Below are 14589 nucleotides of genomic sequence, written 5' to 3'. Positions count from 1 at the left end.
GAAGGCATTGATTGTTCCATTAAAAAGCTTTTTAATGTAACACGTTTGTATAACGGACTAAATATTACAAAACAATTTCTCCTGGACCCTTACATATTCCTAAATGTACACGGATCTAGTAAATTGTGCTTGTGAATTTTTATTAGACAAGAAAATAATCGTAAATTTTAAAACGAAAAACTTGGAATGCATGCAACAGATAATACACATATCAAAAAAGGTTTTGCATCACTTCAGTTCCGAGAGTTACGGAACCTATACAGAAAATTGGAATATAAATCAACATAAACATCATTTCCGCCATTTTTAGTGCTCATAAAAACCACACATTGCGTGTTGTACCACCATACAGCGAGACCTTCAGAGGTGGTGGTCTTGGTCCAGATTGTCCCACTCCTCAACGGCGATTCGGCGTAGATCCCTCAGAGTGGTTGCTTGGCCACGTCGTCCATAAACAGCCCTTTTCAATCTATCTCAGTCATGTTCGATAGGCTTCATGTCTGGAGAACATGCTGGCCGCTCTAGCCAAGCGATGTCGTTATCCTGAAGGAAGTCATTCACAAGATGTGCACGATGGGGGCGCGAATTGTCGCCCATGAAGACGAATGCCTCGCCAATATATTGCCGATATGGTTGCACTATCTGTTGGAGGATGGCATTCACGTATCGTACTGCCGTTACGGCGCCTTCGGTGACCACCAGCGGCGTACCTCGGCCCCACGTAATGCCACCCTAAAACAGCAGGAAATCTGTAGCTTGCTTCACTCGCTGGACAGCGTGTCTAAGGCTTCAGCCTGGACGCGATACATCCAAACACGTCTTCCTGTCTGACTGGAGCATATGCGACACTCGTCGGTAAAGGAAACGTGATGCCAATCCTGAGTGGTCCATTCGACATGTTATTGGGCCCATTTGTACCGCGCTGCATGGTGTCGTGGTTGCAAAGATGGACCACGTCATGGACGTCGGGAGTGAAGTTGCGCATCATGCAGCCTATTCCGCAGAGCTTGAGTCGTAACACGACGTCCTATGGCTGCACGAAAAGCATTATTCAACATGGTGGCGTTGCTGTCAGTGTTCCTCCGAGCCATAATTCGTAGGTAGCTGTCATCCACTGCAGTAGTAGCCCTTGGGCAGCCTGAGCGAGGCATGCCATCGACAGTTCCTGTCTCTTTGTATCTCCTCCATGTCTGAACAACATCGCTTTGGTTCACTCAGAGACGCCTGGATACTTCCCTTGTTGAGAGCCCTTCCTGGCACTAAGTAACAATGCGGACGCGATCGTACCGCGGCATTGACCCTCTAAGCATGGTTGAACTACAGACAACACGTGCCGTGTGCCTCCTTCCTGGTGGAATGACAGGAACTGATTGGCTGTCGGACCCCCTCCGTCTAATAGGTGCTGCCCACACGTAGTTGTTTATGTCTTTGGGCGGGTTTAGTGATACCTCTGAACAGTCAAAGAGACTGTGTCTGTGTTACAATATCCACAGTCAACGTCTGTCTTCAAAGGTTCTGGGAACCGGTGAGACGCAAAACTTTTTTTCATGTAGGTAGTAAGAAGTCTGGAGAGTAGCGGTCGTTGAGAAAAATCACAGAAAAATGTATATGGTTTGCAATTCAATAAATTTGTTACTGGCATAGGTGAAGTAGTCATGCATCAATTCTCTGTTGCGTGCAATCCATAACTTTCGTTTTAAATTTTACAAGTATTCTCGTAGCTATTAAACATTCACAGTCACAAATTTTCGGTGCTATCTGTATTGTCAGGAATATATGTGGGACAAGGAGAAATTATTTTATACTTACTGGTTCATGCCCGCATCTCGTGGTCGTGCGGTAGCGTTCTCGCTTCCCACGCCCGGGTTCCCGGGTTCGATTCCCGGCGGGGTCAGGGATTTTCAGGTTTAAGTAGTTCTAAGTTCTAGGGGACTTATGACCACATCAGTTGAGTCCCATAGTGCTCAGAGCCATTTGAACCATTTTTACTGGTTCATTTTAAAAAGTTTTACATTAAAAAGTTTTTATTTAAATAATTATTTTACTTTTGAGTTGCTATGGGGTTATGTACAATTAAAATAAATTGTTATACGACGGTCAGTGTGTTCCCTACAAAGTCAGTATGCCTAGTCTCTGTAAATTACATACTTATTAGACGTTTTGCAACTCATTCTGCATGTTTGTTGCGAATAAGCTCTTGCTCTCTCGTTAACTCCTTTATGTTGAGACAGCAGAGCTCACCACTGCCGTCAAACTAAGCAACCATAAAGCGGCTAGACTCCTATGGAGGTAGCGAATGCGCGAGTCGACGACCGTTTTCTGGACGGTAGTGTCAGGTGTGTATATAGTGACTTGTAATCTGTGGGCTGTGTCCTACGTCACCAGCTTAGCTGCCTTGCCTGGCGCGACCCAGCCTCAGTAGCGACCGCGACATCAGGCGGCTGTCAGAGCCGGCATTGCTACCCATCGTTCATAGAGTTCCTGAGGAAGTGCTAAACGGCATAACGTACATCGAACTATTGGAATATGTGTGAAAGGCTTTCTTGCACTGCAGACAGCGTTGCTATACTGGCGCGATCATAATTCAACGATCCGTTTCTCGCAAGCGTTCTTCGAGTAGCCAGTACATCTGAATTTCGGACTCACGTAGACGTCATCGAGACTGTCATTTCTTCTAGGACACACAGAAGTGTTTGGTTCGATATATAAGAATACCACCGCAGTACGTATGTTTCATCACTACATTCAGATTTCCTCATGCAGTTTTATTTTGCTGCTGTGTATAGTAAACCACATCCTTATGCCATTGCAGTTCTTATATGAGCTAAATGTCATTCATTTGTGAAGATCCTTTCACGGTACTGCAACTTCCGTAATTTGTTGCTAAAATCGAGAAATATGTTTCGTAGAACAGAAGATAGTTTTGAGAAAGTAATCCAGTGTATGCCTCCATATAAAATAATAAGTTGTGATGAATCAATTGTTACATCAAATGTGGGTTCCCCTTGCAGGTATGCCGTGTCTCAATAAACACTCAACGCATTATTTATAAACTTGAGCAGATAATTACAAGTAAGAATAGTGGAAATGTTTAGCAGGCATAATTTTTCCGTGAATTTACGATTGAAAGCGGGTAAGAGAGAGAGAGAGAGAGAGAGAGAGAGAGAGAGAGAGAGAGAGAGAGATTGCGAAGTAGTTCATTGTTCGTCCACGGGCTGAGGAGCAGTTACGTCGCTGAGTTACCGTGACAGCAGGCTACAGGTGAAGTCGACGACTAATGACAGAAACATTCGTAGGCGCTAACAAATTGTCTAGACAGAGTGCAAACACCGCCGGTGCCATTAATCGTGCAATATCCGCATGAGTTGTTTGCAAAAGTTTTGTTGAATGTGGAAGCTCTTTCAATAGATCATTAATGCGTGTGTACGGACCAGCTACTGCGAAGACAGCGCTCTGGCATGCTCGTAAATGTACCAACATTCATACAGTTCATCTCTGATGACTAATAGTCGACGGCTTTTCTGAGCTGTTCGAACTAAACAAAATAAATGACTATTGGAGTAAACAAAACGTACAAAATCTGTCCCAAATACCATCCTTTTTCCCAAGGGTGTTAGTTTTTCATGCCATAAGAGAGCATGATACTTATATTCCAGTTACTGCAATCTGACGTAGCTGACTGCGTGAAGCAGAAATGTTATTAATCACGTTTACGTGTTTTATATTTTTCCTATTTTGGCTGGTCCACTAAACTGGGCCGGCCGGTGTGGCCGTGCGGTTCTAGGCGCTTCAGTCTGGAACCGCGTGACCGCTACGGTCGCAGGTTCGAATCCTGCCTGGGGCAAGGATGTGTGTGATGTCCTTAGGTTAGTTTGGTTTAAGTAGTTCTAAGTTCTAGGGGACTGATGACCTCAGATGTTAAGTCCCATAGTGCTCAAAGCTATTTGAACTGGTTGGAAAGACGCATAGATGCGAGTACGTTGCGCGGGTTGCATAATCAGCGCCATTGGGGTGAGCTTTTTGGGAACCACCACATTCGCCTTCGGCGGAACATAAGTTTGTTTCTCTGACCAGAAGACTTTGCTATCAATTACATGAAATGTATTCCCAATTGCGAATATGGACTACCATCCGCTGTACAATGGAATGACCACAATGAAAATTTGTGCCGGACCGGAACTCCATGCCGGATTTACCGGTTATGGCGAGCGGTCGCCTTACCGTTTGGCTATCCGAGCATGAAAGTTGTTTGTCCGGTGTCGGCGGATAAGTACGATATTACAGTGCCTTTGTTATGCCGAATTACGATGTAATGTTCCTTTGGACATCATTGCGATATCCTATCGCATTGCTATTAACCGTTGTCAGGATGCGCTATGCAGCAATGAGAAGAGTGTTCGACTCACATACTGAGAAAGAAGATAGAGATCTGCTCTTTCTGCTGCATTACTGTTTCTTATGTTTGCAACACCAAGCACAAATACTCAGAAATAAATTAGTAATATGCAGTCTACAAGTCACATCCAAGGAATATAAGGATCTATTAAATGCTAATCTTTTTACGAGTAGATCACTCTTGGCACTGGCACATTGTCAGGACAATTTGTTACAACTTGTCTTTGGACTTAATTTGACTTTTGAGACGTCACTTATTTTGACCGAGCGGTTCTAGGCGCTTCAGTCTGGAACCGCGCGACCGCTGCGATCTCAGGTTCGAATCCTGCCTCGGGCACGGATGTGTGTGATGTCATTAGGTTAGTTAGGTTTAAGTAGTTCTAATTTCTAGGGGACTAATGACCTCAGAAGTTAAGTCCCATAGTTCTCAGAGCCATTTAAACCATTTTTTAACTAATTTTGACATCACTTGTTTAAAGAAAACCAGAATAAAGCCAAAACAGCAAACAAGTTAAAACTTTGCTTGTCTCTTGGACCACTCTGTTTTCAGTAATGATGCCGTATGCGTAATTACAACCAAAGTACAGTGACTGCTGTACGGAGAATAGCTACAATTCGTGAAACTGTAATAATAATTTATGATTATTATAATAATAACAATAATAAGTCATTGCAACGAAGAGATCATGGCAGCATACATTTAAAGAGGAAGGAATAGACAATAGGTCCACAACGTGTGGGGATCATTAGGAGACGGTGTCACAGTTTGTATCTGGATGTAAAACATTGCAACCTACGGAATGTTTTTAAAAAAAGCATGATGAGGTGGCCATAATAAGCCACGACAAGTACCTGACAGCAGAATCAGTAGAATCAGTTACTGAAAGACTTCTCTGCATAGTAATGCAACGTTCCTATCACTGTTGCTGAAAATGAAAAGTTAAAAATTTGCTGGAATCGCAACACCATAATCAGTGAAACTACCCACTGTAATTGACTTGACAAAAGTGGTGAATAAAGCTGACCAAGTCACGCAGCGCCCAAAATGTGCAAACCACCTGTAATGAGAAGGTGGCCGAATGCAGGGTTCTGACAGATGAGGTAGAACCCACGTTGAAACAGAAATATGTGGTTGTCGTCTCTGAGCTAATATCGAACGCAAGAGTTATCTGAAAACTGTTTGTTGAGAGCCCACGGGACCTAAAACCTACATCCTGCGCTCTGTTGACAACTGCAGCGGGCACTTGTATTGAGCACCTGAAAGATACTCTCTGAGTACTTTAACAACATAGTTAACTTAATAATAACTTGTTATTTAAACTGTTAGTATATAGATACCATGTACGAAAGTGTGAGTCAACAAATTTTATTATTATTATTATTATTATTTTATCTATCTGCTGGGAAGATTCAACATTGAGCTTAACGGATATTATGTCACTACAAAACGATATTAAAGAAATCTCGCACAATACTTTCCTTTTTTATTTTCTGTATAATTACCGTTTTCAGCGTGTTGTATTTCTACAGTTCTTCAAAACCTGCTACAGTTATTGTGCGATACGTAATTACGTCAGTACTATTTGCTCATAACGAGAACCAAAGCGGAGTCCCAAATGCGCAGAAATTACGTAGCTTGAGAAAATTGAAAAGGCAGGTGAGTAGCTTTAGAGCGTTAGTCATTCTGTGTTCTGAGTCCCGCACACATTCACCTCTTGCGCAGCGAGCTGTTGAAACAGGCAGCGACGAACAAAAGGCTGCGAGCATTTCTCGCGACCATTGCGCACGAAAGCCGTAAAAAAGTGCGAGCGCTTTGCAAAAGTCTCCGTATTATACTGGCGCGTGGAAGTGCCTCGCTGATATCATCTGCACACACACACACACACACACACACACACACACACACACACACAGTACCAGCATGGGAAGAACCGGGGTGAGGAGGGGATGGGAGGGGGGCGGCATCTCTCCAGTGTGCATGGGGTTAACCTTACTTTACACCTCTTCCATGGGGCTGTTTATCGACAACGTGCTTCACGTTGTACTCATGTGAGTTCGTCATTTTTACTCAATTAACCTATGAGTGACGAATGAGAAATATGTGACTTGCAAGTCGATAGAACACATTCAAACCATCCTGGGTGGTTCCCACGGCGTAACCCTCTACTGAAAGTTCTAGCAACCTGAATCATCTTCCCTATACGACTAGTTTATTGATTAAAATTATCGTGTTGCCCAATTGCAACATCATTGTCATTAATATCTGCGCCTGTGTAGAACAACAATAGAGTAAAACTTGATAATAAATAATACCAGCAAAATAACCACAGAAAGTGAAAACAGATGCAACAATAGCGACTAACCATCGCTGACACGTGTGTGAGATCCAGATAGTTGTTTCAATGGGTCACATATAGTTTATCAGATGTTCAAAACAGATGGTACACACAACAGATACTGTTCCTGTATAAAACTATAGTATCAACAAATTTATTAGTCATTCCATGAAAAATGAAGGTTGTTTCGTCTGTAATGCATCCAGTTTCTTTGTTTAATGGCAAATCAACACAGCTGGCATCATCAAGCCTTCTCTGTATACCGTGTCATATTTAGGTCTATCATGTTTTTTATTTACATGATAATACTTCAATGGAAATTATTCATATTTCAAGTCCGTAACCATGGAATGAGCCTTATGTAGAAACTGAGAAATATGTGGCGCATTTGATGTATTTTTAACGTCTTACCTTCTCTCGCATTGGATATTTCAGGGCGTTTGCGCCCTTCGCCAGCCTAAAATCGATTGCAGTTACTTCAGATGAAAACTGCTTCGTAAAAAATAAACTACAATTTTACGTGATAAAAGTTGGATCTGGAGTAACATAACACACACTTTCGGACAACGTAAAATTGCTCGAAGTTATCCGTCCGTTTCAATACCGGTCTTTTTAACTGTATTTACTTTATCAGTTGTCCTCGCCCGCATCTCGTGGTCGTGCGGTAGCGTTCTCGCTTCCCACGCCCGGGTTCCCGGGTTCGATTCCCGGCGGGGTCAGGGATTTTCTCTGCCTCGTGATGGCTGGGTGTTGTGTGATGTCCTTAGGTTAGTTAGGTTTAAGTAGTTCTAAGTTCTAGGGGACTGATGACCATAGATGTTAAGTCCCATAGTGCTCAGAGCCATTTGAACCATTTGAACCATCAGTTGTCCTCCCCGTGGTCCAGGTTTTTGAATTTGGTTTCCCTTTTACGAATTATCCCCGCTTTGCTGACGTATTGTATATCGGACGTAATAGATTTCGTGGACGATATCGGCCGTGAACTATACCACTGGGCCGGACGTGAGAGTACTGCTAGTCTTGATTTTCACACACACTAATTTGACAGCAAATTAACTCGACTCCGATAAACACTTTCATTTAAAAGACGAAGTATTGATTGTTGTCGATGAAAACAGCGATAAAGATTCATCGATAACTATCGTAATACTTCGATTAAACAAAATACAATTTGAGTAACGTAATCCTGTGATCAAACGGAATCGCTTGATTTACTTCACAATAACATTGCTTGTTTTATTATTTTGGCATTTTTCTGGTGAGTTTTGTTTGTCTAGGCCTCTTTCACCCCAGTTCATTACACTGGTGTGCAATACTTAAGGACGAAAGTAGCTTATGCACGATTTGTCACTGCCAAATAATCACAGCTCGATGAAACTTAAACAATACGTACAAAGAACTGTTACAATATGGTACAGAAGGTAATTGAAAGAAATACATAAATGGACAAAAAGAAATGACACTTTATTAAAAAAAAACGATTACAATGCTATTCATGGTTGTTATCTGGACGTTAGAGAAGGCGGGATATGATTCTTAATAGGGTGTGTGGTCACCAAGAACGGCAGTGGATGCTCTGCAACGTGGCCATGTGCTGAACGTACCCTTATATGGCGAGAGGTGGAACACGTAACGCTCCCAAAAACACTGTCGAACACGATCATTTTGGTGGTCCTGGTGGTCTCCTGTGGGGAGGCATAATGTTGGATGAGTGTGCTGACCTCAAAATATTTTAACACATTACACTCACTTGCAACGTTATCGCGACACTGTACTCATTGCCCATGTGCGTGTTTTCAGAGTTACATTTGGCCCTGACTTCATTTTCGTAAACAACTATCCGCTATCACATAGAACAGAGCAGGTGGAGCAGCTCTTGGAACGAGAAGATATTCGGTAAGTGGACTGGTCTGTCCGTTCCCAGACTTAAATCCCATCAGGCACGTGTGACATTCGTTGAGGAGACGTACAGCAGCACCTCCACGTGCACCAATGACTATCCAGCAGTTGTCAACCGCACTGGTGGAGAAATGAAATGCTCTACTGCAAGAACTCATCAGGCTTGTAGCCAGCATGGTAGCACGTTGTAAAGAATGCAGTGCCGTTTGTGGTGATCACACAAGATATTAAAAACCATGTCCCACCTTTCGTAATGTCCAAGGGACCAACATGAATCATGGTGACTTCAGTGAAATTTCTCCACGTCCCAGTGCGTATTCCTTTCAGTTACCTTCTGTACCATACTGTAGCAGTTGTTTCTGTGCACGGTCCAAATTTCAGCGAGCTATGTTGCTTGGCAGAGGCACATCAAGCAAAAATTACTTCCATCTTAAATTTCACATGCCAGTATATCATAAACACCATCAGCATGCAAAAGTCAACGGCCTTGCCGCAGTGGTAAAACCGGTTCCCGTCAGATCACTGAAGTTAAGCGCTGTCGGGCTGGGCTAGCACTTGCATGGGTGACCACCCGGTCTGCCGAGCGCTGTTGGGAAGCGGGATGCACTCAACCCTTGTGAGTCAAACTGAGGAGCTACTTGATTGAGAAGTAGCGGCTCCGGTCTCGGAAACTGGCATACGGCCAGGAGAGCGGTGTGCTGACTATATGGCCCTCCATATCCGCATCCAGTGAGGCCTGTGATCTGAGGATGACACGGCGGCCGTCGGTAGCTTTGGGCCTTCATGGCCTGTTCGGGAGGAGGTTCTGCATGCGAAAAAAACCGGCAAATTGTGAGGGACTCCGAACTTCATTTAGATACACTGAATTATACATCTAACTGGCCCTCAGCTTAAATTAAAATAGTATGAAAGTTAATTTTGATTCATAAGATTCGTACAATTCTGGCGCAGGCTTTTTTGACGCCATGAGAACTGAGTATGGTTGTCGTCACTTTGAACAGATACCATAAGCTAATCCCGTTGCTGCTATGAGCTATAAATTCTTTACGTCAAAAGAAAGCTAAATATTCATTACCGACCGTTATTTACTTGTCCCAAAGTCCTTGGAAAAAGATCGTTTATAATTTGTATAATTTCGTCCATAAAGTTATTTGGACACGGCATAATTGGGCTAGACAAATGAAATTGAGAGATATTAAAGTTGCGGTTAGTCTAAACAAAATAAACCTCATGAATGTTATTAACTATTTCGTGGATTTAAAACATTTTTCTTTGGTTGATGTATTCGCTGCGTCGATCACGCTGACATTGCAAGCTTCTGTTCAAGTATGAGAACTGTACCTCAGACTACGAGAGAGGAGCGTCTAGATTTATGCTTCCTTAGCTGTAACTTATGATGAACATTTCTCCCATTCCTGTTTATATATTTGCTGTATTAGAGAAAATATAATAATGTCTCATTTTTCAGAGTCCCTCCGAAGATTGATTTGTAATGAGGCATCCATCAAAAGTTCATTGAAATGCTGAATAGCCATCCGCTGAATTCCGAGGAGAGACATAACGTATCCATTAACGTAGGTAAGTGACACTTTGAAGAATTCATAAGTACAGTAATAAGATTACAGCAATGTTCAGAACCAAGTGAAAAGCATAGTCAGCAACATTTACGTGCATCAGTAAACATTTTCTCGCTACACATGCTCATCCGAACATACTCTAAATGGAAATCTCAGACAGGACAGTGCAAGACACATTGAATAGCGTTCAAGAGGAGTTTCATTCATCCACTCATTTATCAGTCTTTCTCATTCTACATGCTGATACTTATGACTGAACAGCGCGTAAGGTGCTGCATAATCTAATTAATGACTCGAATATATGTTAATATTTACTGTCAGAGATACTTCTTCGCTTCATATACAGTATAACAGCCGTGGCCGTAGATCTTGCGTATTCGCACTATGGCAGACGAAGAGAGCATATTAAAGACTGGACGTGTCTGGTCCAAGCGAAATTTCGAAATGTTAGCTGCAGTTTTAGTTTTAAAATCACATGTGATAGTGCAGCAGTATGTGTAATTTCATTTTAAATGGTTACAGCAATAGTCGTTTTAGTTATTAGTTGTCTGTACAAAAAAGCTTGACCATAGTCAAGTGAGAACAACCGCCAGCAGAACGAGATACTTTAATGGTATACGATCTCTTCAGTGCGGATGCCCATCAGGCTCGAACTCTTAGGGGAATCAGCGAAATGCCGCGTGTAGTGAGGGTAATGGGCAAAGGACATAACACTCGTAGTGTGTGAATAGGTTGAGAGTTTGGGTGTGACGGGAGGCGAGCTAGGTTAGTCCGTGCAGTAGCGATGACCGCTGTGTCCGGATGGCGCAGTGGTCAGCTCACATGCCTAGTAAGCAGGAGACCTGGGTTTTAATGCCCATCCGGTATAAATTTTCAACCTTCCCAATTGATCTAATCAATGCCCACTCGCAGCCAATGTCTGTAATTCCTTTGTGTCTTAAACTTTAATGGGTTGGTCTTGTTCGGTATACAGAACAGTGGACTGGATTACTGCATACTGAGAAAGCTTCGAAATTAAGTTTGTTTGTTAAAATAGACGCAGTTATTCTTGTTGAGCGGCAATGGAAAAATGGGAAGGTTATCTTATTAGCATAGGCGGCAGTCAAATGATAACGGAGCGTGTAGGGAAAAAAGTAAGTAAACATTATTATTTCAAAAGCTATTGTCATAACTTCTAGCACATTTATCCTACTGTGTGACAAGACGTCAATGCATTCATGAAGAAATGTTTGTGATTGCCTACGGAACCGTGGCTCTACCCTGGGTTGCAATGTTCCGTCCGAAGCAAACCGACGACTCCAAAAATATGGAAATCACTTCGGGAGAGACCAAAAACGTATGGAAGATATATAACGGTATCGCAGCGAAATGTCTGCAGCGTAGTTGAAAGATACTTGGCAACATGTGGGTACGCATTATCTTGCAAACAGCATGATGCCGTTCATCCACCAGCTGCTCATTGGCTTTCTGAAGGACAGCGCCACAAGTAATGTACAGCGGTAGAGGGACACTTGACAAAAAATGAGGTGCACCATAAAGTCCAAACGCCCGGGAATGGTGCAGGATAATATTCACCCACATGTCGCCAAAGTCGTTTCCACCAGATTGTAGAAGTTTCGCTGGAAAGCCTTTACATATCCTCCATACAGCGTCGATCTCTCCCCCATGCGATTTCCATTTTTTTGGAATCTTAAAGAAAGACATTCGTGGTCATCGATTTGCTTCGGACGAAGAGGAACACGCCAAGGTACAATCATGGTTCCGCATGCACACGCAAACATTTTTCCATGAAAGCACTGACCATCTTGTTCCACAGTGGGATAAATGTATTAACAACCAAGGCAATTACTTTTAAAATAATAGTTTACTTTTTGTCCATCTGTCTCGTTTTCTTTTGATTACCCCTTATATAGGAAAAAAATTGAGAATTCTGGTTGCGTGTCTCCCAAGGAAATTGAACGATGAGTATCACTTCTTAAAGGGCTCGGTGGCTCGTCCTCGAGAGCACTGGAATTGAAATCCCAGTCTAGCCGCCCACCGATATAGTAAGTCAGAAAAGGGCGTGGTGACCATTTGGTTCGTTGATAGCTCTCCTATTAGAGGTGCGAAGCAGTTAGGGAAAGAGGTAGAAACCTAGATCCTGATGCTTGGGGACAGTTTTAGAACCTCTTCTCCAGAACAGCGTAGTTTCTTAACGACTGGGCGACATTGCTCGTTTCATGACTTCGGTTGTTTCTTTAAATAATTTTAGGCACGCAATGGATCCAAGATCAGTTTCAGATTAATAACCTAATTTTTCTTTTCATTATGTTGTCACTTTTAACAACATTTATTCATTGTAGGATCGTTCAGTAAATAATGCTCCACTTTTTTTTCTCAGAACATAGTTATTCTTGAGAGTTAGATTTCGGTAATAATGCAAACCAACATTTCATTTATATGTACTGTTTTTCTACATACATAGTCTACACCACGTTCTGTAACTAAACGCCAGCGTTACAAAGAACATGTATTCCCTGTTGGTAGAAGCTCTTGTTCTATGCTCGTAGCCATATTTTCACTGAATGAGTTACGCTCTCATCATCTTCAAACTGTCCCGTAGTGATCCAGACCGCTAGAAATCCGAGAGTGCCAGGTCTGGACTATATGTCGGATGACACAGTGGTGTACAACCTAATTTCGCGATGTACGTGCAAGTTCTGTGGTGTCACTTCTTTTAGACTCGAAGTGATGGACCAGGTTTCGTCACCCTTCGTCACTTGTATCAATTCATGACAGAAACGCCTCTCCATTGACTTCAAACTGCTCCAATAGTTAAGATGAAGTGGCTTTTCTTTGAATATTGCAGTGTCTCGTGAGCATTCGTGTAATCCATCTTGAACACACCTTTGATTATGATAGTCTGTCATTGCACAAGCGCTTCCAACCGTCACTGATAGGTGTAGAACCTTAAGGCGAGTTGCGTTGATCCGGTCTGCACGAATAATGGTAAAAGCACGGTTCGTCGCATCTCGAGCAGTGGCTGTGACAGGACGCCTCAAATGTGGTCGAGCATGGAGCTCATTTTCTGCACTTTCTGGCGTATTACGTCTCCTTACTGATCGCCCAACAGTTTTATCAACTGCGTTACAGTACGCTGCACACAAACGTTTGTAGACGTTCACCATTGTTACTTTCGTCGCAACCGAGAATTCAATTACAGCACTTTCCTTCTGGCGAACGTCTTGCGTAGACGCCATTTTGATGGTTCACCACGGCTCTGACACCTGTCAAACCTGTTAGAAGCTTCGCGCATCAAATTTCAACCACCTAAAAGTATGTTTTCCTGTGTAATAATAACGACTGTAAAATTTTATTGGTCCATTATTTACTGAACGAGCCTAGTATATGAGAACATTAAATAATGAAAGCACTAGTATCAAATTAGTTTTCCGATCTAAAAACTTATTCTTGAATAAGTAAATTGTACATAAATACACATGCACCCTTTTGCTGCCTAATTCCTCTGTCTTTCCGGCAGATTATTTTAGCTGCAGTTATGACAGACTTGCTGATTAGCATTTAGCGTCCAACTGATGATGTCATTAGAGATGCAGCACAAGTTCTCATAGGGGAAGGACACTGGTTATGTCCTTGTTATCAAAGATACTGTCCTGGTATTTGCCTCAATCGATTTTTGGAAGCTACGGGAAACTTACATGCGATACACTGGATGAGGATTTGAAACGCTCTCCTCCCGAATGCAAGTCAAGAGTCTGATCGCTGCGCTACCCCGCTCGGTGCAGTTGTGATCTGACGATGGCGTTAGAATCCGAAAAGCGGTTAGTAAATTAATAAAAGTTGCACTAAGACGTCGTCAAAGAAAATTTGTTTTCTTAAATCTCGACACACAGTTCCTTTTCAAAGAACAGAATTATTTTCCTTCAGATTTCAGTTTCTACAGAAATACTCTTTTCTTCTTGGTGAAATTGTAATACAGTGTTACAAACGTTTGAATTTAGGTGTCCAGTCCGAAAGTATTGTACTGAAACCATGAGGTAGTTAATAATGTTATAATGAGGGAAAAGTTACTTTAATTCCACAGGAGGTACTTTATCGGTACGTCTTTTAAATACAAAAATTAATTCAAACGTATTTAGACATATTAATGTAATAGAAATGAGGATGTGCAGTAATGAGAGGGAAATTACAGCGAGGATATCTCAAGTCAAACTAGTTTCAAACATTAACTCCATGTAATGATCAGAGAACATCCAGAAGATAGAGCTAGAATGCTCCTGCCCTTCCGATGCTTGAACTGACTCAATTCCATTAATTACAATGGGAGATGGACTACGAATTCACCTTGGCATTTTTCATAACACAAGTCATTGCTAAATATG

General features: G+C 42.2%; 1 protein-coding gene across 2 annotated transcripts in view; it reads left to right on the top strand.

Annotated features, from left to right (window-relative positions):
* Positions 1-14589, top strand: part of LOC126246926 (skin secretory protein xP2-like) — a 579526-nt gene that overhangs the window by 151919 nt on the left and 413018 nt on the right. For both annotated transcript variants that reach the window (XM_049948438.1, XM_049948433.1), the window contains exon 2: positions 10099-10208. The gene's annotated coding sequence lies outside the window, so the exon portion shown is untranslated. The remainder of the gene's footprint in view (positions 1-10098; positions 10209-14589) is intronic.

The sequence above is a fragment of the Schistocerca nitens genome, chromosome 1 (assembly GCF_023898315.1).
Source record: "Schistocerca nitens isolate TAMUIC-IGC-003100 chromosome 1, iqSchNite1.1, whole genome shotgun sequence".
NCBI lineage: Eukaryota > Metazoa > Arthropoda > Insecta > Orthoptera > Acrididae > Schistocerca > Schistocerca nitens.
The sequence above is the reverse complement of the archived record's forward strand: the minus strand, read 5'-3'. Positions and strand labels throughout refer to the sequence as shown.